Source organism: Rhinatrema bivittatum, chromosome 13 (genome assembly GCF_901001135.1).
Source record: "Rhinatrema bivittatum chromosome 13, aRhiBiv1.1, whole genome shotgun sequence".
In the NCBI taxonomy this organism is placed as follows: domain Eukaryota; kingdom Metazoa; phylum Chordata; class Amphibia; order Gymnophiona; family Rhinatrematidae; genus Rhinatrema; species Rhinatrema bivittatum.
In genome coordinates, this window is record NC_042627.1 from 42,023,304 (window position 1) to 42,048,022 (window position 24,719).

Consider the following 24,719-nt stretch of genomic DNA (forward strand, 5'->3'; position numbering starts at 1 on the left):
CCCTAAGTATAAAGAATCATATAGGCAATGATGAACAAAATAATGCATATAGTTAGATAGAATATCTGGTCTGCCCAGTTTTCTTCCTTATAGCTACAGTATCCCTGCATAAAGGAACTGAAAAGGTGAAGCAATTTGCTTATGCTTTTAGCTTAAGTGTTAAAGAAATATATGCCCAAGTTTCCAAGATTTGCAGCTGTATTCTCTACTTACTGTAATACACTTCCAGCCTAAGTAGACTGCTTGTGTAGCACAGGAAGTGCCCAGTTACACATTTCTTCTGCTGAATGTTGTTGATTGGCTATCATCCATATATCCTCCCTTACTTGCCCTCTTTCCAAGAAGCAAATAATTAGTCAATCCAAACAAGATTTTCATAAGTGAAGGACAGACCTACTAATATTTGAAAACTAAAGAGAAACAAGAGAGATGTCTTAGTCTTCCATGACATGCACTGGAATCAAGAAATGTTTTAGAAGGGAATTTGTAAAAATTATATATATTTGAGTTCATAAACAGATAATGCCCCTGCTACAGATGGAAAGCAGAGAACTGAAAACCTTTCCTGACACCATGACATGGTCGACTTGTAGCAAACTCAAACAGATTCTAATCAAACTTCTAGTCAGCCATAGTAAAAGCTCTTTCTGCTGTTGGTAACTGAGCTAAAATAAACGTGCTCTCATTTTAACTGAGTTCTTGGGCCATTCTATTAGTTCTCAGAGGCTTTGATGATGTTATCGTGTTGAAATAGCCTCCCTTTTGCTTGGTAACCTACCAGATCATTGCACTTTTGTAAGCTTCTTAGAAAATGCTATGTTACCACAATGCAGGCTTAAATAGGACCCAACATGTTTTGCTGATATTTCATAAATGAACTTTGCTTTGATATTTGTATATGGAGTTGCCCATGTAGAAAGCCATATGTTTAATCAAACTAGAAACATTCAAACTGTACCCATAAAACATTGCTACTCTTAATTTTGGGTTCCTTGTCTTTCTGCTACACTGGGCCAAAATACTTGAGTATTATCCCTTTCTCTCAGCTGATGGAGGCAGTTCATTGGATGGTTTTCTTTTTAATATACTTATGACATCACTACATCTACATAAACCAGGTGCAGAATGACTAGCTCAGTATTCTCTGCCTCCAGCTGAATAGCGAACTTCTGTTGGTGCAGCAGCAGCTCATAAAGCAGATAGAGAAAAGCATTTATTTGAGTTTATTTAAAAGGAACAGCTTTCCAAGGGTCTTTTAAGGGCTGTGCTTTTGGCAGGAGGTGAATTTTAGTAAGCCCATACACTGTTATGCTCCCTTCCTTTTCATTAAGGTAAAGGTAGAGCCTCACTATTTCTTTCGTCTGATTGGGGCATGGAGAAGGATCACTTTGAGGTATTTCGTCTAAGCTGATTTTCAGAATTTCACTGATCATAAGTAAAAAAAAAGGAAGTGTGCCTTTATTCTCAAACCCTCTGCTTGAGTCCAGGTAAGCCCTTAGAGGGGTTGTACAGAAGTTAAGTTTGGATAAAATGACTTCTGCTTCTTAGCAAATGTACAGTTTTGTTAGATCATTTCCAGTATTTCAAACTTCTGGAAATCTGACTGTAGCTGATGCTGCTTGTCCTGCAGGAACAAATGCTCAGCTGCAGCTAGCACAGCTTGCACCATTTGTTTCTGCAGTGATTCAAAGTCAGATGAACTCTCAAAAATAGTGCAATCCATGAGATTTCCTCCTAAAGAACATATATCCATAAAAAAAAAAAACCAAATAGAAATAGTCTGCTTTACCTCAAGATAGTTGAACAGGCAAATTTGGCAGTTGAAGATGAAGCTATAAGGCTTAGTCTGCAACGTCATACCATTGTGTCTTCACCTCCTCCAATACACAATAGTTCCCACAAACTTTGGAAAGGTTTTCAAATTCTTTCCTGGTGTAACATAACAAAATTAAACAAACAAACTTCACCCAATTTATTAAAAATTATATATGTTATTAAAAGTATATGTGCTATCAAGAACAATGAAGCAATATAAAGTAGCTATTTATTAGAATTTGCTCACTCATAGCTTTTAACGAGTACTAGTGCTGTATATTCCCTCATTTTTTTCAGTAGGCAGAATTATCAGACATTTTAACTTTTCTACAGAAAGGCTTAGAAAAGGGGGGAAGAATGCCCCACCAATAAACACCCGCTTATATTACTGCTCTTCCACACATGCACTCCAGGGGGAGGAGAAGAATACAAAGTGGAAAGTGCGAAGGGGAGGAGGAGTGAAGAAGGGGTTGGAAAGGAGTTGAAGATGGAAGACTGAGGGGGAGGAGTGAGTAAGAAGAGCAGGAGGAGGAGGGCAGGGAGAGAACAACATGAAAAGTGCGACAAGGGGTAGGGTAAAGATGGGTGAATGCAAACACCCATCTATCCCCGCACCTCCACTCAGACCCTTTACATCACCACCCACCCCAATATCATCCCATATACACACACCTAGCTCCCCTCTCCCCGATACTCACAGGGTTGAGGAGAGGAAGAGAGTCCCTCCACCCAACACTCATACCCCACACACATAACCCTCTTACACTCCCACCACCATACACAGGGATGAGAGGAAAGTGTGCATCCACCCAAACACAGCAGTACCCCCCCCCCCCCAACACAAACACACACGAGGAGGAGAGGATAAGGCTATAAAGTGGAGTCAGGGGAGAGGGGGAGGGATAGGGAGAGGTGAACAAAGTGGAGAGGGGGAGGGGAAGAGAGTCAAAGTATGCACATACACACACATATTCCCCCAAACATACCTATACCATTGTTTTGCCCCACACACACACACACACACATATACACATACAGGAGTGAGGGGAGGAGGTCAAACTGAAAGGTGCAAGAAGGAAAGAGTCATGCATCCAAACCCCCCATCCACGAAACTTCCTCAAAACTTACTCCTCTTCCCCCCTTGCAGATCCCATTATTCCCATCTATACCATTTCCCCTTCCCACTCCTGCTCCGACACATACTGGGGGAGAGGGAAGAGAGGGCTACAAAGTGGAAACCTGTGAGGGAGAAAGAATTTGCGCACACACCCAATAAACCCCCACATCCCTTTCAACACCACCACCTACCCCACACCCCCTGCACACACACACACTCTCTGGCGTGGAAAGGAGGACAAAATGGAGAGTGTGAATGGGGGAGAGTGTGAGGAGGAAAGAGTGCCCCAACCCTACAATCCTCCCCCCCCCCCCACACACACACACACACACGCATATGGGCGAAGGAGGAGATGAGAGCGGGTAGGGAGCAAAATGCACACATCCCACCTTCCCACACACATCCCACCTTCCCACATACACACACCCCACCCTGCTCCCTTTCTCACATATACACACACACACACACACACACACACACACACACAGAAGGGTTAAAAGACAGAGACAAAGTAGAGTGTAAGGGGGAAAGAGTACCCCTCAGCCATAGACACACATCACCTTCATACCCTTTCCACACATGTTCCCTCATTGGCAGGGTTGTCAAATGAACTGAGCAGGGGCACAGCCCCTCATATTTTAAATTTTGAAACCTCCTCTCATGTAGTGAAATCATCACCACAGAAGTCCTCAGCCAGGAGCCATAGACCATGGCGCTTTCCAGAACCTGATATGGGTACATAGGCCTCGGAACAGGATAGGCCACGCAGGCACTATCCCTGGTCCATCCAACTTTTTCCAGAGGCCATCCTGGTAGTGCTCACTGCTCCCCGACTCCGTGGCTCTCTGCATGCTCATGCTGGTCTCAGGAGACATGCAAATCTCTCGCGCTGATCTGCATGTCTTGCGAGACCAGTGCAAGCATGCAGAGAGCTGTGCGGTGTCTGCCAGCAGTCAGCATGTCGGGAACAGAAGGTGAAACTGCATGTGGTAAGCTGCTGGGGATGGGGGCTCCAAGACAGAAGACTGGCTAGGGAGAGAGGGTGGACTAGGCTGGAGACTAGCTAGGAGGGGATCTGAGGGTGGGGACTGGCTGGTAGAGGTCTAAAGCTGGACACTGGTTGGGGAGGGGGGTCTGAGGCTGAGGTGATTTGAGGCTGGGGACCGGCTGGGGAGGGAAGTTTGTGGCTGGGGAGTAGTTGGAGGAGAGGTTCAGGGTTGGTGGCTGGTTGACTAGCTGGGGATCCCTGACAAGCAGATCTTGGAAATAGCTGACTAGCCATCCTGTTATTTCCAGAGAGAGCAATAGCTTTCTTTAGTCTATAAAGTCTATAACTCATTATTAACCAGGTAGACTTCAGAAAGCTATTGCTATCCATGGGAGTAAGTAACAGGAAGTATATCTACTTTATGGGATCTGCCAGGTACTTATGACCTAGATTGCCCACCGTCGGGGCTTGAAGGACCTTAGTCTGACCAGCATCACATGTTTTTATGAGATGGGGGAAGAAGAAGAGAGAGAGTTGTACTTATCCCTACTCTGGTCCTGCACCCTTTCACATCCCTACCCCCTCTCTAGCCTCTTTCTCTCTCACCCCCAATCCTGAATGCTCTCCTACACATATAGCCTCCTCCCCTATGCTCACCAGCTTGCAATCCTAGATTCTCCCATCCGCCCTCCTGACTCACAGACCTCTCCTCCTCTGGTTCTCTCCCCATTCCTGGTCCTCTTGTGGAGCCCATGGGGGAGAGAGGGAGAGAGACTTAGGAGTCAGGCAAGGAGGGAAGCTGCTGTGAACAGGAGAAAGAGGGGAAGTAAGCTTTCCAGCTTTGTACTGTATACAGAGCGGTTTCATGGGGTTTCCATTTCAGTTTTTGTCTGTACATTTGTAATTTGTGGTCAACTGTTCTGTATTTGGTGAGAGTCTGTCTGTGTTCTGCAAGTATGGCCAAGCTGAGGTTTTCTGCTAGCATGGAAGGATCTTTAGCAGTCTTATTTATTGTGTTTTCCCAATAGGTTTTGTTTAATTATGATTTTATCAATTTTATTTTGTAATGATTATTTTGATATTTTAATTGATGTACTTTACCTAGCATGACTGTGTTATTATAGGCAAAACATTTTTTTTGAAACCTTTATTTATCACATTTTTCAATAACATGAAACATATCTCCAACCATCAATGAAGTGGGTGCTCGATTTCCCCCCCTTCCCCCCCCCCCAATCCCCCCCCCTGCCCCGAGCACTATTTAGGTTAAGATATAAAATATAAAGAACAATAGTAATAGCACTAACTGCAAAATGTAACTAAGTATATAAACAGAAGAGAATCCTATGAATCTCAACAATAGTTGAACAGTTGGCATGGGAAATTAGAGGTTCAATGTCCAGTTGATCATGTGTACCATAGCAGAAGTCGACCTCTGTGCTCTATAGCAGCAATGACATGCTGTCCCTGGATGGAATCTGGTAGGCAAAAGTTAGGCAGAAATTGGCAGAAATAATTTGAGAAGCAAACTCTGAAGACTCGGAATTTAGGAAAAGAGCTCTGGTGTAACATGGAGAGTGACAGCATAGTCAAACTGAGGAGGCCAGTATTTTACTGCGAGCTCTAGGGTTAAGGGACAGTAGATACGGGTTCCATATGTCCAGGTAAAGGTCATAGCGTCGTTGGGAGGGCAATGACTTCGCTGACATATGCTCAAATATAGCCAGTCTGTGCAGTCTTAACCTCCACTGCGTTATGGAGGGAGATTCCGTCGTCAACCACTGAGTGAGGATTGTCTGTGTGGCTAACAAGAAGGCTTTGCATAAGAATTGGCATGTCTGGACAGCGTGGTTTTGATAAGATGTAGTAAGCACAGCTGTGGGTTCACAGGCAATTGTAAAGCCAAGAGGCCACTCAGGTAATGAAGGATCTTGGCCCAGAACCTCTGAATTGCCTCACAGTCCCAAACATTGTGAATCAGGGTCGCAGGTACCTTACCACACTTAATACAAGCGGCTGATACAGTCAACTTCCATTTATAAGCAAGAATGGGTGGAATGTAGAGTCTATGCAGTAGCTTAAAGTGGGTTTCCCTCAGCTGTACGTTTTCAACACATTTAGCTATGCTTTTAAACCCGTGAGTGATATGAGATGGAGAAATTTGGCAATGCAAGTCTTGAGTCCATAAATCTGCCAGTTGGATAGCCCTATCCGAGGAGGTCAAGAGGAGAAGTTTTTTTACCACAGTAGAGCATTTCCTGGTGATCGATGTAGGTGCGAGGAACTGAGCCAGTGGCTCGTGGATAAAGGTAGTAGACTGTGTCCGGCCCCCTGTCGTTAAGAAGTGTCGAATTTGTAAATAAGCGAAAAAGGTAGCAGAGGGTAGATTAAAGCGAGATTGTAAATCCTCAAAGGAGTGGAGATGGTTGTTCACCGGATCAAATAATTGATGCACGTGTTTCAGCCCTGCAACGGCTCATTGTGCAAAAGCAGAAGCTTCCCAGCTGGGTGAAAACACCGGCAAACCCACAATGGTCGCACAGGTTAAGGTCCCCCAGGTGATGTGAAGTTGTGTGCAAAGTCTTTTCCATGCTGTTCGACAAGCTGCAAAGTAGGGGAAGGCTTTAATATGAGCAGGTAGTAAGGATTGCGGAGCCACCAGTATATTGCACAGATCAAAGGGTTTACACCAAGCCTGAAGTAGGGGCCTTGGTATCAAAATCTCCGTGGCAGCAACCCAATCCTGGAGATGACACAGTAACATAGCAACATTATACAAATGTATATTTGGGCACATCAGACCTCCCTCCGACAATGGGCGCATGAGCTGCGGCAGACTTATCCTGGCTTTTTTCCCTTTCCACAGAAAGCGGCGAAGGGCCTGATGTAGGTCCTGAATATGTTGACGTTTTATCCATAATGGCAGCATATGCAGTATATATAACCATTTTGGGAATTCAATCATCTTGAAAAGTTGTATCCTACCAGAGAGTGAAAGCGGCAGATCCATCCAGTCTTTAAGCTTCTGTTTAGTTTTGGCAAGTAGAGGTGGGACGTTGGCGTCATAAAGATTGTTAATATCAATTGGAATGTGAATTCCCAGATACTTCATTGTGACCGTTACCCAACGCAGTGGAAAAGTCCCCTGCCAGCAACCTCGCACCTGATTTGTAACATCAATAGCCTCAGATTTGTCTATATTTATTTTTAAACCAGAAAATTGACCAAATAAAGTTTGCAGCTCCAGAACCCTTGGAAGGGAGGACAAGGGATTTGTAACAAATATGAGCACATCATCGGCAAATGCCGATGATGTGCTCATATTTGTTACAAATCAGGGCTATCAACACCGGATCGGAGTTGATAGCCCTGAGAAATCAGGGCTATCAACACCGGAGAAATCAGGGCTATCAACACCGGATCGGAGTTGATAGCCCTGAGAAATGGGTCTAGTGTGAGTATATATAATAATGGGGAAAGCGGGCAGCCCTGTCTGACTCCCCTACTTAGTTCAAAAGGGGCGGACAATAATCCATTTGCCACAATAATGGAGTGTGGCTGCTGGTAAAGTTGGGATATATTTTGGAGAATCGACCCTTGAAAACCAAATCTTTGTAAAACAGAAAACATGTACGCCCAATTCACCCGGTCGAAAGCTTTCTCAGCATCAAATCCCACTGCTAATGCTGGGAGCGCCCGAGCCGTGCAATAAGTCATAGCAGCCCACAGACTTAAAATATGTTTACTGGCTTTCCGGTCTTTAACAAAACCAACTTGGCTAGATGATATGAGGAGGGGCAAGATGGCACTCATCCTGGTGGCTAGAATCCTTGCAAATAGCTTGACATCATAATTTAAGAGTGAGATTGGGCGGTACGAGGCCGGGCTCAGTGGGTCCTTACCGCTTTTCGGAAGTACCGTGATATAAGCCATAGTAGCTTCTGCAGTGAACCCTGCTTGTGCTACCGAAGAGAAATAAAGTTGTAGGGACCCCGCAACATCCGTTTTCAATAATTTATAATAGTCCGCATTGAGACCATCTGGGCCTGGGGCTTTGTGGGACTGGCTGGCCCCTATCTCGTCCCAAATTTCTCTCTCTGTGATTGGGGCATTTAGGAAATCCAATTGATTCTGAGAAAGAGTGGGCAAGGACAGAGAGCTGAAGAAATTTTCCTCAATTTGCTTCGCTTGGGGCCGTGGTTCCTCTGCATACAGAGTTTTATAAAATTCCCTGAATAAAGCACATATTTTGGGGCCAGACGTGTGTCTAGAACCTTGTGGATCCTTAAGGGCCGCTATAAAAGCTGTTCCTCTATGTGCTCGCACTTGGTTAGCCAACAACTTACCCATCTTATTGCCAAACCTATATAACCTATGGGAATGGAAAAGAATGTCACGCTGTGTTCTCTGATGTATGTAACAATTCAAGGTGGTCGCTAGGTCCCTGTAATTTTGTTTGGATTGGGGAGTGGGGTGGGCTATCATGGCCCTTTTTGCCATTTGAACGGCGTGACCGAGATCAATTAACTGTTTGCTAGCGGTTTTCCATTGTCTTATAACATAGGCAATTATCTCTCCTCTCATAGTGGCTTTCCCCGCCTCCCACAATAAAGCTGGATTATTTTGATGTTGGGAATTGTGGTACATATAGGCGTCCCATTTCTCTTTAAGATATATTTTAAAATCTTTGTCCTCAGAGAGATGGTCAGGAAAGCGCCATCTTGCCTTAGAAGTTTTTGGGCCCCCAATGTATGCCTCTATCCATATTAAAGCGTGATCAGAACACTCTGCAGGCCCGATTTCCGCTGTAGCTATTTTGTTAAAGCCATATGGTGTAGTGAAAATATAATCTAGTCTGGACATTGAGTTATGTGCTCGAGCAATGTGCGTGTAGTCTCTCTCCTCTGGGTGCAATATTCGCCAGGGGTCCACTAGGTGCAATTGATAACATAGAAATGGTATCCCTTTTCGGGTGGTATGCCTAGATTGTGACGAATGATTGGAACGGTCCAGGGTCGGATCTGCCACTTGATTAAAGTCAGAAGAATGAAAAGATGGATCGGTAAAAATGGACTTTTATTGGAACTTGCCCGACTCTGGCCGAGTTTCGCTCTGCCGAGCTGCCTCAGGGGCTTGTTGAGCCAGAAACTTGGCTCTATATACTTTTGCTGATTTCCTAGGATGAAGGAGTATGAGTGAACACACCGAATCCGGGCTTGTCACTTGTGATTCATCAATCACTTGTGTGAACAGTATTGATGCAATTCTTTGTTGAACTTGCACCGGTCACATACTGCTCTGACAAACACTGCACCTTGAGGCAGAGCGAAACTCGGCCAGAGTCGGGCAAGTTCCAATAAAAGTCCATTTTTACCGATCCATCTTTTCATTCTTCTGTTGTTCGCCACATTGGATCGGTTACCGGTTTGCTTCCTTGGACTTGATTAAAGTCACCAGCCAATAATACTAGCCCTTTGCTATTTTGATTAATGACTTGAGTTAAACGGGTGAAGAAACTGTGTTGGTATACATTCGGGGCATAAACACTACACAGCATGACCTCTTCACCAAATAATTTCCCTATAGTGAGCACATAACGGCCCTCCCCATCAGCCAGTACTTGAGTCTCCTCAAACACTGCATTCTTCCCCACTAAAATGGCTACCCCTCCTTTCCTGTTCTGTGCAGGAGAGTAAAACACCTTTCCCACCCAGTCCTGGGACAATTTCTGGCTTTCTGAAGCAGTCAGGTGTGTCTCTTGTAAGAAGGCGATTTTTGCCTTGTGCCGCCGCAGTGCCTGTAAAACTTTAGCCCTCTTAACGGGCGAACCCAATCCTGCTACATTCCATGAGACACATCGAAGCTTTTCAGCCATAGTCCATCTCTGAGCTGACCATGTAATGATTCCTTAGACCATAAATCAGAGCCCGTGGAGCGTACCCCTCCCAGCCTAGAGGTACTGCCTCCAGGGTCCTTAAGCTCATGCTCTGGTACCAACCTAATCTATGTAACACTTTCCCATGTGTCCAGAAAATATGTAGTGCTATTGTTTAATAAGAAAGAGTGCTCCCCCAATACCCTCTCCCCCCCTCTTCCCCCCTATCCAACCCAATAGAGGTAAGATCACCTAAATCCTCCATAAAATGAAGGAAGAAGACCACAATTGTGCCTTACCGGCTCCCCCATCATCTGTCATGCGTAAAGTAATCAACCTGGTCCAAAGCCTAACAATAAACATACAAAGCTTGAATCCCCTGTTACAAACATTGTGCAGAGGTAGTAATCACAGAAAGTTAAACTGGTATTCCTAACAGTGCCAGTGTCCCAAAAAAATGAGAATAAAAATGAGCACTGAAAAAACAAACGTGCCAGCTTCATTGTGGAGTGGAGTCACTCGCCAGAAACTTTTTGGCGGCTTCTACTGAGTCAAAGCTTCGCCAGGCCCCATTGTGTTCTAACCGTAGACTGGCCGGATATTGTAGCATAAACCTGATTTTCCTGTTCACTAACTCGGCACATAATGGCGAATACTCTCGGCGTTTGGCAGACACAGCTGCTGAGTAATCCTGAAAGATCATGATTTTGCAACCTTCATATGTTAGAGTGGCACTACGCCGAAAGGCTTGTAGGATCGCAGTTTTATGACAAAAATTCAAAAAGCGTGCAATCACCACCCTAGGTCTCATGGCATCTGGTTTTTTGATCCCCATTCTGTGCGCTCTTTCCACAGTAACACTGCCCAGGAGCTCCGTCAGGCCCAATTCAGTTAACAACCAGGTTTCCAAAACTTTTGCCAGTTCTGTATCCAGCACCGCCTCGGGAAAACCTACAAATCTTAAATTATTTCTTCTGGACCTATTTTCTAAGTCCTCCACTTTATCTTCTAGGGAGTGTACCTGTTTTATGAGCTTTTCTTGTTTTTGCAGGAGAGTTTGAGTTTCAGTCTCCACATCAGCTATGCGCTGCTGCGTGTCAGCCACTTGAGTTCTTATTTCCTGTAAGGTTTCATTACCTGAGTTAATTTTTTGAGCCAGCTCCGTGAATCGAGGTTCCAGGGCATGTACTACTGCTTTTGTAACCTCTCCCACAAGGTCCGCAGGTTCCGTCGGTGCGCCGGGGCTCGGGGGTCCGGCGGCCATTTTGCTTTCGGCCTGCCGACTCGAGATTTTATCTCGGCGTTGCGGTTTGGACGCCATCCCGGATTCGCCGCTGTTGAAAAAAGAATCGAGGGTGGTTTGATGTGGGTGTATGTCCGCTGGAGCCGCCACGATGTACGCGGAAATCGCCGGTTTAATGGCTGTTTTGGACGGGGGAGCCGGGAGCGCGGTGAGCGTGCTGCCTACCCACTCATCAGGTCACGTGGTCTCCCCAAAACATATTTTTAAATAAATAAATAGGTGGTATATTGATGTTCTAGAGCCCAGTGTAATATTTGCAGTGCTGCCTTTTCATAGGTAGGTTGTTGCTTTTGCAGAACTTTCAGTTAGTGCTGCTGTGGTATGGCAGCAGGTGTTGAGTGGGTTTTAATTTTTTTTTTTGCTGATTTTCTTTTTTTCACAGTGTGCCTGGTAGTGGAGGAAGTTTGTGTATCTATTAGTTAGAAGACACTGGAAATCTTTTGTGTGTAAAGGTGTAGGGGAAAATATCCTGCTCTGCTACCATTGTTAGAGGGATGTGTGTACCGCGGGGTGGAGCATTTGTGGACACAGAGTAAATATTTGTAGAACTGGAGGTACAGGATTTATATTGAGTTTGTCTTGCACATAACAAAGACAAGATATACAGTATGTTGGATATGATCTCAATCTCAAATTTACTTCTAGTGCTCTTCTTAATACTTGCATTGTACCAAATGGCTTCTTTCTGAAGTTTTATGATGTACTTTATACAGATGAGCTTAGAGGGTTTTTTTTTTAATAAGGTGCGTGGTGCTCAAACAATTAGGACTGTTTCTGTATCTTTAGGCCACATTTTCTTGGTCTCTGATTCCATTTCTTGTTCTTGATGATCTTCTTTCTCTCCATGCATAGTACAGAATAGTCACTTAGTACTCATACTTCTATTAGTAATACTGTTTTTGTCATTTTCTCCTTTTACCACTGTCTGGTTTACTAGCGTCAAGCATTTTATTGTTTGGTCTGGGAATGACTGTTTATGATTTATGTAAAAAATGTATGTAAGAAAAAATGACTAACTGCAAACATTTATTTATTTATTTATTTATTTATTTATTTAAAGAATTTATATACCGGGGTTCCTGTATAGTATACATATCACCCCGGTTTACAAGGAACCAAAACTATCGCTAAGGAACGCAATGGGAGCTGGGGGTGGAACTGGGAGTGGAGTTAGGGGCAGAGCTGGGATGGAGTTGGGGGCGGAGCTTGATGACCCCCCCCCCCAATCTAAAAGGGGTTCTGCTGCCCCTGTAAATGTGCATCTTGAGTCTGACCCCTAGGTTGTGCCATTTTGCAACAGTTGCGGTTCCTTTGGGCTGTGAAAGATGACTCTGCAGAATTCTCAATTCCAGCCATCCCAAGGAGCAGAAGCTGAACTCTGAAATCAAATCCAGATCTCCTGAATGGCAGCATAAAGGACTGCCAGTGAACCATCAGATAGGTCCATTATAAAATATTTAAGTTCTAAAACCTGTATAAGCCTCCAGAAATCAGTGGGTGGAAGTATTTAATTTGGATACATGGAATATATTTTGCTTCCAACACTGGATATTGTAATGAATTCCTACCTCAATCCATAATCCTCGGCTTGTAACCCATCATTCATCACAAAAGGAACAGATTGTGATGTCATCAGCAAGGATCTGCTTCCTCAGATAAAAACAGGGACAGACATGCTCTCATTTTCTATGAGGTCAACATTTTTTTTTGTTTGCATATATGTTATTGTTGCTAATAAATGAAGAGTGAAGAAAATATTTCCAAACAGCATGGGCCTTATTTTTATAAGAGCTTTTCCCATTCAGTATTGGTGACAAAATTCTTGACAACAGAACTCCACATGGTTCCACCATGGCGATGAACATTGAGCCCCATTGACGGAACTGCTGTTCTTAGACTGCTGCTATTGCTACTCATGAAGTGGGCCATTTTCAAGGCAATTTCCCCAGCTATATCAACCTGGCTGGAAAATTTCCTCAGCCTGACATAAAGTCCATATGGTCTTTTCTGCAGTGTACATGCTTTTCACTGGATTGCAAGGGACATGATAAGGCTAGGGGACTAAAACAGTCCATGTGCATGACATCTTCAAATGTACACAAAACCATTTTACCCCCCCCCCCCCCTCGGCCTCCAACACAAATTGAAAGTTTAAAGTACATGGGATCATATCGTGAGTATGCTTTACACTAGCTGATTTTCAAAAATTGAAAATTAGGTACAAAGAGGTTGATTTTAAGACCCACACGCCCGAGTCCATGTGCGTGCGATTTTATAACATGCGCATGTCGCCACACGCATGTTATAAAATACGATGTCCGCGCACTATTGTGTGGGAGGCCTGCAACTCGTGCGCGCAGGAGGGGGAGATTTTCTAATTATACTCGACGTCGCAATCAGCCTTTTTCCCAGTTCCCTACCCCTCCTACCTAACCTTTCTCCTTTTTCTCCTCTCTACTCTGACCTCTCACCCCCTTGGCCTACCCTTTTTACTTGGCCCGGCACCTCTGCGCATAACAGGGATTACGCACGTGGCCAAGCCCTTTGTAAAATGCCTGCAGCGCGCACATGGCTGCACGTGTAACCCCCATTTTTTATGCGCACATGCCTTTTAAAATTGGGCCTAAAGTATATTTATTTATTTATTTTTATATACCGACATTCGATCTGACGTATCACATCAGTTTACAGACAACGTAAATGGTGCTGGAAATTTAAATGTTTTCCTGTTGTTTCATACATTAAAACTTAGAATTAACTTTTGTTGAACAACGATTAACTTTAGCTGTGTTAGAAGTGTGCATGTGCCTTGCATCTAGGCAGGCTACTACAAATTGCCCCCTATCTGACCTTGGAAATGGCTTCAGTTAATACCTATTAATGGTTTTGTGTTGTAAAAAAAAATGTTATGAGCATAGCAGGAAGTTATGGAGCCTTGGGAGATAATACCTTCTATTTTAAGAAAAAGTTTAATTAGTAGTGAGCTTGCTGACTCTAAGCACAAACTGCAAAACATCCACTCTTTTTTGTGTGTAATTACTGCATTTGACTCTCTTTGACGGGGTAGTATAGATTTATATTTACTTACAGCTGAAACTGATGTGACCACCATCCCTTTGCCTACCAATGCAGGTCTTGCTACTGAGTATACACCCTGAGAAAAAAAGGCAACTAAAGTTGTTCCTATCATTTCCTAATTTATTATATAATATACAAGAAAAGATTTCTATAATGGTGTACTTTCAGAGAATGTACATGTGGAAAGGCTTCTGGTCTTGAATAGCTTTTTTTAACTTTATTCATTGGATAAAACTATTAAACCCACACAGTTTCTATGCTTTTTCCTAAGGTTATGCCTGACTGTTTTGGTAATATCAATAAGGTGCCCACTGACCTATATTTGGGATGAGTAGGGGTTGTTTGGGCAGCAGAGTTTTAGGTACCAGATAAGAACATAAGAACATAAGAAAATGCCATACTGGGTCAGACCAAGGGTCCATCAAGCTCAGCATCCTGTTTCCAACAGTGGCCAATCCAGGCCATAAGAACCTGGCAAGTACCCAAAAACTAAGTCTATTCCATGTAACCATTGCTAATGGCAGTGGCTATTCTCTAAGTGAACTTAATAGCAGGTAATGGACTTCTCCTCCAAGAACTTATCCAATCCTTTTTTAAACACAGCTATACTAACTGCACGAACCACATTCTCTGGCAACAAATTCCAGAGTTTAATTGTGCGTTGAGTAAAAAAGAACTTTCTCCGATTAGTTTTAAATGTGCCCCATGCTAACTTCATGGAGTGTCCCCTAGTCTTTCTACTATCCGAAAGAGTAAATAACCGATTCACATCTACCCGTTCTAGACCTCTCATGATTTTGAACACCTCTATCATATCCCCCCTCAGTCGTCTCTTCTCCAAGATGTGGCAGTACCAAGAACATTGGCACCACATAGGCTGAAACCAGTCCACTACCCACTAGTGGCTGATTCCACTCTGCGCAATTGTATTTTTGTAGCAAGAAGCTATATACTGCAATTAGTTTGTTGGACATAAAAACATATTTTTGTTGTTTTTGTGATGCTGACAGATGTTTCAGAGGCAAATCAGTGTTGCCACTATTGCTTTCAGACATTTGCCCAAAAGCATGCAGATTTCCTACTAGATTTAAAAGCTACTTTAATCATATTAAAATTACTATATTTCAACATCTGTTTCATAGACTTTTGGAAATTGGTTTGAAATGAACATATTTGCTTATAGATATTTGAATGGCACTTTTATAGTGGACAGTATAATGCAAATAATGGCACATAGTAACAAAGTACCTCTTATAAAAGACTGTCTATGGTTGAGGAAAGAAGTTAAGCAATTACTTTTTTTGACATTTTACTCTTTATGCCTGAGCAGCACAGAAGCCCAGTGCTGGCCTCAGAGCTGGTACAGCGCCGTCTGTTATTACATGTTGGATAGTAGGAGCTACACTGCAATAACAGAGAGCTTCCCTGCATCTCATCAGATGGGGAGATCTAAACCTGGCCACCCAACAGAATTTTGATATAGCCAGCCAAAAATCTATATGTAGAAATGCATTCATAGGCAGTGCCCCAGGCTCCCATGATCATGCAGGACTCCGCCCCTCCCCCCCCCCCCCCCAAAGAGCTTGTCGTATAATTGACAATGTGCCACAGAATCAATATTCCTGAAGCTTCTCCACCTCTCAGTTCAGCCATTTGAAGAAATATAGAGTGTTTCTGTCTTCAATCTCAGCTATCTCTCTGCTCCTATTCCATCCCCTCCCCTTGTAAACAGTCTGCAGGCGACAGGAGAGGGGGGCTGAGGCTGGAGCAGATGAAAGAAGAGGCGCATCTGCTTCCTTGTTTAGCCTTTCTCCTTCTCTTGTCCTGACAGGAACAGGAGAGGAGCTGTGAAATTGGAGTGGACAGAGAAAGCAGTTAGAATGTTTGACCCCTTAAAAATCATGAAAAACCTCAAAACAAAGATGATTTTGATATAATTCCTGGATGGAATGATGTCCCTTTAGAGGAATTTTATTTTTATACAAAGGTTCTTGCACCTGCCTATGTGGTCAACCAACACCAGCTATAAAGGTCTGGATGTGTTTGTGGAAGTCTGCAACTTCTGGTGTCTCACAGCTGGTAGAGAGGGCATTCATTTCAATTCACAGAAGCCTTGATGACTGGCAGTCTACTGCTAAGTTTCAAGCTTGTGCTAATTCAGCCTGCTTTTGAGTGTATTACCATGTGCCAAATATATGCACGCACATCATTCTGTGTAATTAAAAGCATGGCAGACCGCTGATATTGAGAGCATTTTAGCATATATATGTCAGAAAGACAACAAGGATTTTCTCAAGAAAATATAAAAAGGATAGTTGCACTATTTCAATTCAAAACAAAACTGACATTTCACAGTTAAAAGCTTGTAACTTATGACGTCAATATTCAAAATGCATTCAGTGCTATTTAGCCACAGAAGTACAGCTTATGCAGTTAAGTAGCAGCTGCTGAATATGCGCCTACGTTCAGCGGCTGCCGCTTAGCTTTAAAAGTCAGTCTCATAAGTTATGGGGGTATAGTGGGCGGATCGGGTGGAGTGAGTTAGTCGTATAAATTATGCCCAGGAAAGAAGACAGAGTGCTAAAGAAGGTGATATGCATCAAAAATGAGAGAAGAGTAGATCTCGGAGATATTATGGAGCAGAAACTGAAGGGAGTTGTAGTGTGAATATGTGATTGTGGAAGGAGAAGGAGAGGGAAGATTTGATGGTCACACTGAGTCTTTTTTGGCTGAATCAGACAGGCTGAGCAATAAGAAGTTAATAGATAGAAAGCCTGGGATGGGATGTGGATGAGAATACTAAGATTTGCAAGGAAATGCAGCTTCAGTTTTGCTAGGGTTCAGCATTGGGTATCACCAGTGAAAGAGAGATAGGTAAAAACGAAAAAGGAAATCCAAGAGTACAGGGATTTGAGCAGTGGTCACAGAACTAATCCTTGGGGGACAGCAATAGTGAAGAAGAAACAGAGTAAAGGTTAACAGTATCCTAAAGTAGCAGTCAGAGAGATAAAAGGAGAACCAAAAAACGAACTGTAGAAGGACTTTGCCAGATTAGGGAACTGGGTATCTGAATCAGATGAAATTTCATGTGGACAAATGTAAAGTGATTCATACAGAAAAAAATAATCCTAACTACAGATACAGATATTAGGAGTCACCATCCAGGAAAAGGTACTATTGTGGACAATACATAGAAATCATCATTTCAATGTACAATGCTAATTAAAAAATCAAATAGTGGTTCTCATTGAGTGTGGAACTTGTCTGAGTGTCATTTGCTGTTTTGTTCTGATTATTCAATCAAAATAAAAAGATATTGCCATAAAAATAAAACAAATGGAATGTTAGTAATCATTTTAAAAAGAATGGAGAACAGAACTGAGACAATCATAATGCCTCTATATAGAACTGTGTTGTGAATGTACCTTTAGAATTTTGTGCAGTTCTGGCTCCTTTATGAAGAGAGCCTAACAGATTAGGGATCTTCAACTTGGAGAAGAGATGACTAAGAGGGGATATGGAAGAGGTTTATAAAATCACAAGTGGGGTGGAACAGATATATAAGGAATGGTTATTTAATCTTTTAAATAGTACAAGCTTAAGGCCAATGTGGCTATAGCCTTAGGTGCCATTCATTAGGAGGCGCCATAACTCACGCTCAATGTTGCTGCAAAATAGCTGCCTCTGTCATCCTGCCTTTGAGCCTGAGGTGCTGAAGCTGCCTGGGGCCAAAGACAGCGAGTTGCTCCTACCATCACCCCACTTCTGGAGATGTGCATGCAGTAACAGCTGTGCCTGTCAGTTTCCAGTTTTTGTGGCCATGTGTGATGGAAAAACATTTGGCAGTTCTTACCTGCTTTTTTTCCTGTGATGTCTCACAGGCCCTAAGAGTAGCAGTTGTTCCTCCCTAGTGTTCCAATTGGCAAGATAGCAGAGCGGCAGCTCATGCTTATTACTTCCTCCTACTGCATGGGTCAAGTGCTATTCTAGGAGAGAGGAGACCACAGCAGGAAGAGGCTAGAAGTACCAGCTGCTGGCTCCTTCTCCATTTGACCTCTGCAGGGAAAAGGAATTGGAAAAGGAGAGAGAAGGAGATGGTAAGCTTGGAGGGGGCAGAAGGAGATGGTAAGCTTGGAGGGGGCAGAAGAAGGGAAGAATGGAAGGTAAGAGGGTGAGGAAGAGAAGGAAAGGATAGAAGATGGGGGGTTGGAAGGTAAGATAGAGAAGGATGAAAGACGAAGATAGAGAAGGACGAAGGATGAAAGGTGAGGGGTATTGTAATGTGAGAGAGAGGAGGGAAAGGATGGAAGTTGAGGGGGTTGTAAGTTGAAGGAAGAAAGGGGAAGAAGAAGATGGAAGATAAAAGAGGAAGAAGAAGGAAGGTGAGGGAGAAGAAGCAGAAAATTATTCAAGAGAAGGGGGATTTTCAGAGAGCAAGAATGGAGGCAGCTGGTAACTGAAAAGACAAGGGGTCCAGATTGCTGGAGATGGTAAAAGGGGAATGGAGAGGCTGAGAAGAGGCAATAGAGGGGAGAGTTAGGGGATTTTTAGAATTGGGATATGGAGAACTGGAGGGGGAGGATAAAATATATCTATGAGTTTATAGTGAGGTAGAGAGAGAGAGAGAATTATTTATTTATTTATTTGTTTTGAGAAAAATGAGTGATGATAGGGAAAGAGCAATGTCAGAGATGTAGGGGAGGAACTGAAGAATACAGAAGGTGAGAAAACAAATGGAAAATGGATGGGAGACCCTGGAAAAGATGGAGGACTTATATGATTAGACAAATGTATAGAATGTAGAAAGATGAATTATATTTTCAGTTTAGTGAATGTAATATGTCAATTTTAGGAATCTGTGGCTCATGATATCTTTTTACAGTATTTTGCACATGTATCTACTTTGTTGTACGAAGATGTAGTCAAGACATCTAGCATAACTGAGCTTAAAAGGGTTGGACAAGTTTGTGAAAGAAAAATCCATAAACAGTTATTAGCAAGACAGAACTGGGGAAGCCACCGCTTATCCCTGGGAGTGGGCTACAAGAAATGGATCTAACCTTTAGGATCTGCTGGATATTTCTTATAGATCCAAACTGGCCTCCTTCAGAAACATGATGCTGGGTATTTTTAGATTGCCTTCCAGAATTGGAATGCCTGAAGAGGTATACAACAATAATAAATCTCTAGCATTAAAATAAATAAAAACAAAGATAATTTAAAAACTCTACACAATGAACTTAACTCAAAACACATTCTAATACTAAGAAAACCACTAGACCCATTTAGCTTTCAGACATGTTGGTTATAAGTTTTTAACCTTATAATGGAATGCAAGGAGATTTGACTCCTGATGAACCTCTTGCAGCAGCCCATTCCAGAGAATCAGGGACACCACTGAAAAAGCCCGAATTCTGCAATGCAACAATCTCATGTTTCACCAACAGTACTTACAGTAAACCACCCTGAGAGGGCCTAAGTTCTCTTATGGGGGAGTACCAAACCAGCCTTGAGGCCCGCTGAGGGTCTCCCATGTCATTTAATATCTTTAAAATCATTGTCAACATCTTAAACTTGGCTCTTTCAGCTAGCAGTGCAATTGATGTAATAACAGAGTGTCATTAGCTTTCTTAGAGCTTCCAGTTACCACTCTAGCCACCATATTTTCAAAGATCTGCAATTTATAAGAAGCCTTAATAGGAAGACCCACATATAAAACATTATAGTAATTAATGGTACTCATTACCAAAGTCTACATTACTGATCTAGAAGCCTGATAGTCTATAAACTGTTTCAGTAGCCAAATTAGGTGCAATTTATAGTAGTGAAGAATATGTCTGATTAAGATAACCAAGAATACCCAGACTCCTCTGCTGTACTAGCCTGTCAGAGGTGAATGAACTTTGAGAGACTTTCTGACTATCACAGATTCAACGGATGCAGAAGAGTTGGGAAACTGGTAAATCCTGCAAAGCTTATAATTACAGGCCAGGAAGGCATCAATGACTTGCAGAGAATCTCTGAGACAGATTTGCTGGCAACAAAAGGAGAGAGGCCTATTTTAATGGCCACATTTACTTCACAATGCAGGGATACTCGTTCTGCAGGGAAATCAGGATGCAAGCCTTTATCTTGCAAATGCTGGTTTCAATGACCTGAAACCAATTTGAATGAATCCTGGTGCCAAGCTCTATTCAAGACCCAGACTGGGAGGTGTTTACAATAAACAAAGAAGAACAACAGAAGACAAGAAGAGAATACTTGCATCAAAGCCAGTATGATACAGGAACTTGTTTACATTGGGAGGAGGAACAGGGTTAGAAGAATTCTTAGTTGAGGGAGGTCCTCACAAGCATTTCCTATACAGGATAGATTGTCATGACAACCGTATCATGTGTTTGTGGGCGGTTACACTTTTCTGGAAGCTTCGAGAAGGTTGTATTTAATTATATAAGTTAGAGCATGGCAGAGATTCAGGGAGATGCTACTTATTACAGATAGAGGGCAGATTGCATCTCACAAGAACACTTGTCTTTGTCTGTCTTTTGAAAAAGTCAAAATAAACTAAATTTTAAAACCTCTTGCTGAATTGCAGTGTTCTTGTGCCCTAAGCTATGAGTCCCCAAATTAGACATTTTGGCACCCCAGGTGGGACTCTAATAACTGTTGTTATTATTAATTATTAATTATTAATAAGCTGTAGTATTGCTTTTGGCGGACGAAGGTAATACTAGGTTCTTGAAGGGTAAAATATGGCTTGCCGTTCAAAGATTGCGTTACCCAGGTGGACTGGAGGTTTATCCCGGTTGAGAAGAAAGGAAAAAAAAAAAAACACCTGGGAGTGAGTCACTTTTAAAATGGATTTTATAGTTCTGCTGAAAGGTTTGAGGTTTAAGTATGTTATAGGACAGAGTGCACAGGTGATAGAAGAGGGACTAATGAAGTGATCTGTTTAATGTGAAAACAGAAATTTGTGTTGAAAGTATGGGGAAAGTGAATATTAGGGATGAGAGATGACGTAATGTTAAAGAGGGAAAAGATCTATGAAGATGCAGAAGGCTGTGTGCTGAGAAATTTAGACTGTTTTGGGTAAAAGGAGAGAAAAGATATAAGTAGGTTGCATTAAAATTGTGTGAAGATATGATTTATTTTAAATTAAACACAGGTCAGAAATAAACGGACGGCACTAATATGCATGACCTTTCTGCGGCAATATGTGTTAATTACGTTAGTTCTTAGTTTTGATTAGATCTCACTAGCTGCTAACTTTTAGACGTAAGGGAATGAATTAGGTGGTTTATTTTGATGGGAGTTCAGGTATTACATGTTTGTATTGTGGACTGGTTAGATGATATGTAAAGGAGAAAGATTGTGAGACGGTGAACAGCAGAGAAATAAGCAGCAATGTCTATTATTCAGTTATGTGCCAGTAAGAAAAACTTTTGGTTAATGCATATTAGTCTGTGCCATCCTTTTATTTTGCAGACTTCTGGACTCCTAGCTGATATGTCTGTGCTTTTGGAAATGATTCGTATTTCTATTTAGGGTATTTGCAGGATTTGGTAGTAAGAACTTTGTAGAACATATGCATATTGGATGGAAATAGAATGACTCTAATTAAGTGTAAAGTTGTTTGTTTTAAGTTTTTCTTTAGGCGAGTTAGGAGTTTACAAGCATAGGAAAACAAAAAGAGATTTTAGATTTGTAAAAGGAAGTAGCTCTTATCATAGGGGACAGCGCCTCCTAGGGGTGGACCATCAGAGAAAGGAAAGTAGCTTTATGACTGTTTTTTGCTGAATTAAGGTATAACAGTAGTTTGACTTTTAAAGAACATGTAATGTCATTTTTAACTTTCATTTTAATCATTATATTAACTGTCATATATTAGATTTCTTTCCAGGGTACCAAAGCACAAAGCGCATCTGTCTCTATGCTATGGGAGATGAAGATCAGTTTTTTTCCAGTTTGATTCCTTTTCAATTTTTGAATAGATCTATTTTAATTTTCATTCTGAGTTTTTGTTTTCTTTTGTGGATCGATCCAATTCTTTTATATTTTTAAAATACGTTTTTCTTTTTTGAGCTCAAACGTTTGACATGTTGTCTGTTCTATGTTACATGTGTACAAGGAGGAATGAATGAATGAATGTATTATGTGGTCAGTGCTGTGACATATATGTTTTAATGTATAGTCTGAGTATTTATGTTTGGACCATTGCATGATGTTTTGAAATAATGTGGGGATTATTTGGCAACTTAAATATAGGGAGTACGTGATATAAAAGTATTTTCTTACTACTTAATCGGATTTGTTGCACTTTTATTTAGGTTTGAATTCATATACATGCATCCAATCTAAGGAGCTAAGAGATTCTGCCTTGACATCATCACTGACTCCTACTAAAAGAACTATATACGCCCTGAATGCAGAAATTATGGTCACAGACTTTCTTACATATTATATGGACTGCACGGCTTACAATTTATACCTGATATTTGCTTTTTCTATGTTTTGTGGGAATGACTTTATGCAGAATTTAGGTGTTTTCATTCTCTGTCAGCACTTAGGTGTTCAAGTTAATAATATTATTTGAAGTGATGCTGTTTTTATTAGTTTGTATGTTCCAAGTTAAGTAATATTTTCCAGTCTTAGACTTTATAATACTTATATGCAGACTCAGTTAAATGCATATGTACTAGGTTTTCCTATCTTTATCTATGGAAGCTGCTTTGATCACATAGAGGGTGATGTGTTTCATTGTGATTCAAATAGGATAATTCAGGGTTCAAGAGGGAGATCTCTTTATATTTCTTTTCCACACCAACCTAAGTTATAAGCTATTCCTATTCTTTGGTTTTGCAGCTTGCACTTAGGATAATCACTTTGCTGATCTTTAATATCTCAATATTCTATCTCTTATTCTAATGTCTTTGCTGAACCCTTCTTTGAATATCTTTTCTTATGACACTATTTACTAGATTTTACCTAATGACTGTTTCACTCTCTTTCACAAAGATTACTTTTCTCCTTGAAACAAATACATACCTTACACATGAGGAGCTCTGCTATAGGGATTTGTAATATTCTATTACTATATTTTTGGGTTTATTAATTGCTCATTGTTCTTTTCTTCTTATCTTGGTCCTTTCATTATAAACTCTATCTGTGACTTATAAGCTAGTGGGTTTCTATTTAGGATTCCAAAGGGGAAGATATAATTTTCCTTATTTCTGTCTTTTATGATTATCCCCAATATATTTAGACTTACCATCATTTGAGAAGGGTATTAGCCCCATTTCCCCTAGAAGTATCTGAAGACGAAGCAGTATTACTAGCCATCATTTACCTTAATAATTAATACTTGCCCTACACAGCTGTATTATCTCTTGGATATATGACTGCTACAAGTGAATTAGGACAGTCCATACAGTGAGTGCTTTCACTGCTACAGTTTATTGTCATAATACTGGATAGTACTATACATACCCTACAGAATTAGTATGATGTTTCAGACTTTTGCTATGCCTTTGCCTATCATGCATATGCTTTTGTATTTGATCTTCCATCACTACAGCATATGACTAGAATATGTCTTATGCTTTGCAACACTTTTACATCATGTATGCACAACACAGTATGAGTTTTTCTATAGATTCTTGGTTTTCTTCTATGTTATTGGTTTCTTTACTTTTCTGGTAAGGTGCATTGATTATATCCCTGTTTGCCATTTTAATGAATATTATCCTGGGTAGTTGTTCACAACAACAGTATTCATTGAAAAGATTTGCCCAGTATACCTAGTCTTATATGAGAAACACAGTACTTTCATACTAGTCTCTCTGTGTACTTATTTTTACATGTTATACCAGTATTATGTACTTACTTGATTCTGAAAGATAACATATGTGATCATGTTATTATGAAGTAGGTCCTTTTTATAATGCAGGTATCTGTATAGCTCCATTATAGAGCTAATAGTTACCTAGTGAAAATTAGTTTTGATGTTATTTTTTGATTAACTAGTGAATGCTTGTGGGAGCATCCTTCATATTAATTAAGAATCTAGAGGGACATACACCTATGCACTACACCTGATAAATACCAAGGTTAGGGATTAGGTTACACTTTTAAGTTCCTCTGTCATGGCTTAGCATCGAAGACTGATTGATGTGACACCTATCCATTTTAAGGTGTCCCATAGAGGGAAATGAAGAATATGTCTGATTAAGATAACCAAGAATACCCAGACTCCTCTGCTGTACTAGCCTGTCAGAGGTGAATGAACTTTGAGAGACTTTCTGACTATCACAGATTCAACGGATGCAGAAGAGTTGGGAAACTGGTAAATCCTGCAAAGCTTATAATTACAGGCCAGGAAGGCATCAATGACTTGCAGAGAATCTCTGAGACAGATTTGCTGGCAACAAAAGGAGAGAGGCCTATTTTAATGGCCACATTTACTTCACAATGCAGGGATACTCGTTCTGCAGGGAAATCAGGATGCAAGCCTTTATCTTGCAAATGCTGGTTTCAATGACCTGAA

At 41.5% G+C, this 24,719-nt stretch overlaps 1 protein-coding gene across 2 annotated transcripts in view; it reads left to right on the plus strand.

The window, feature by feature from the left end:
- MYO1E (myosin IE) overlaps positions 1–24,719 on the plus strand; it is a 416,393-nt gene that overhangs the window by 224,803 nt on the left and 166,871 nt on the right. The gene's annotated exons all lie outside the window — the stretch shown is intronic.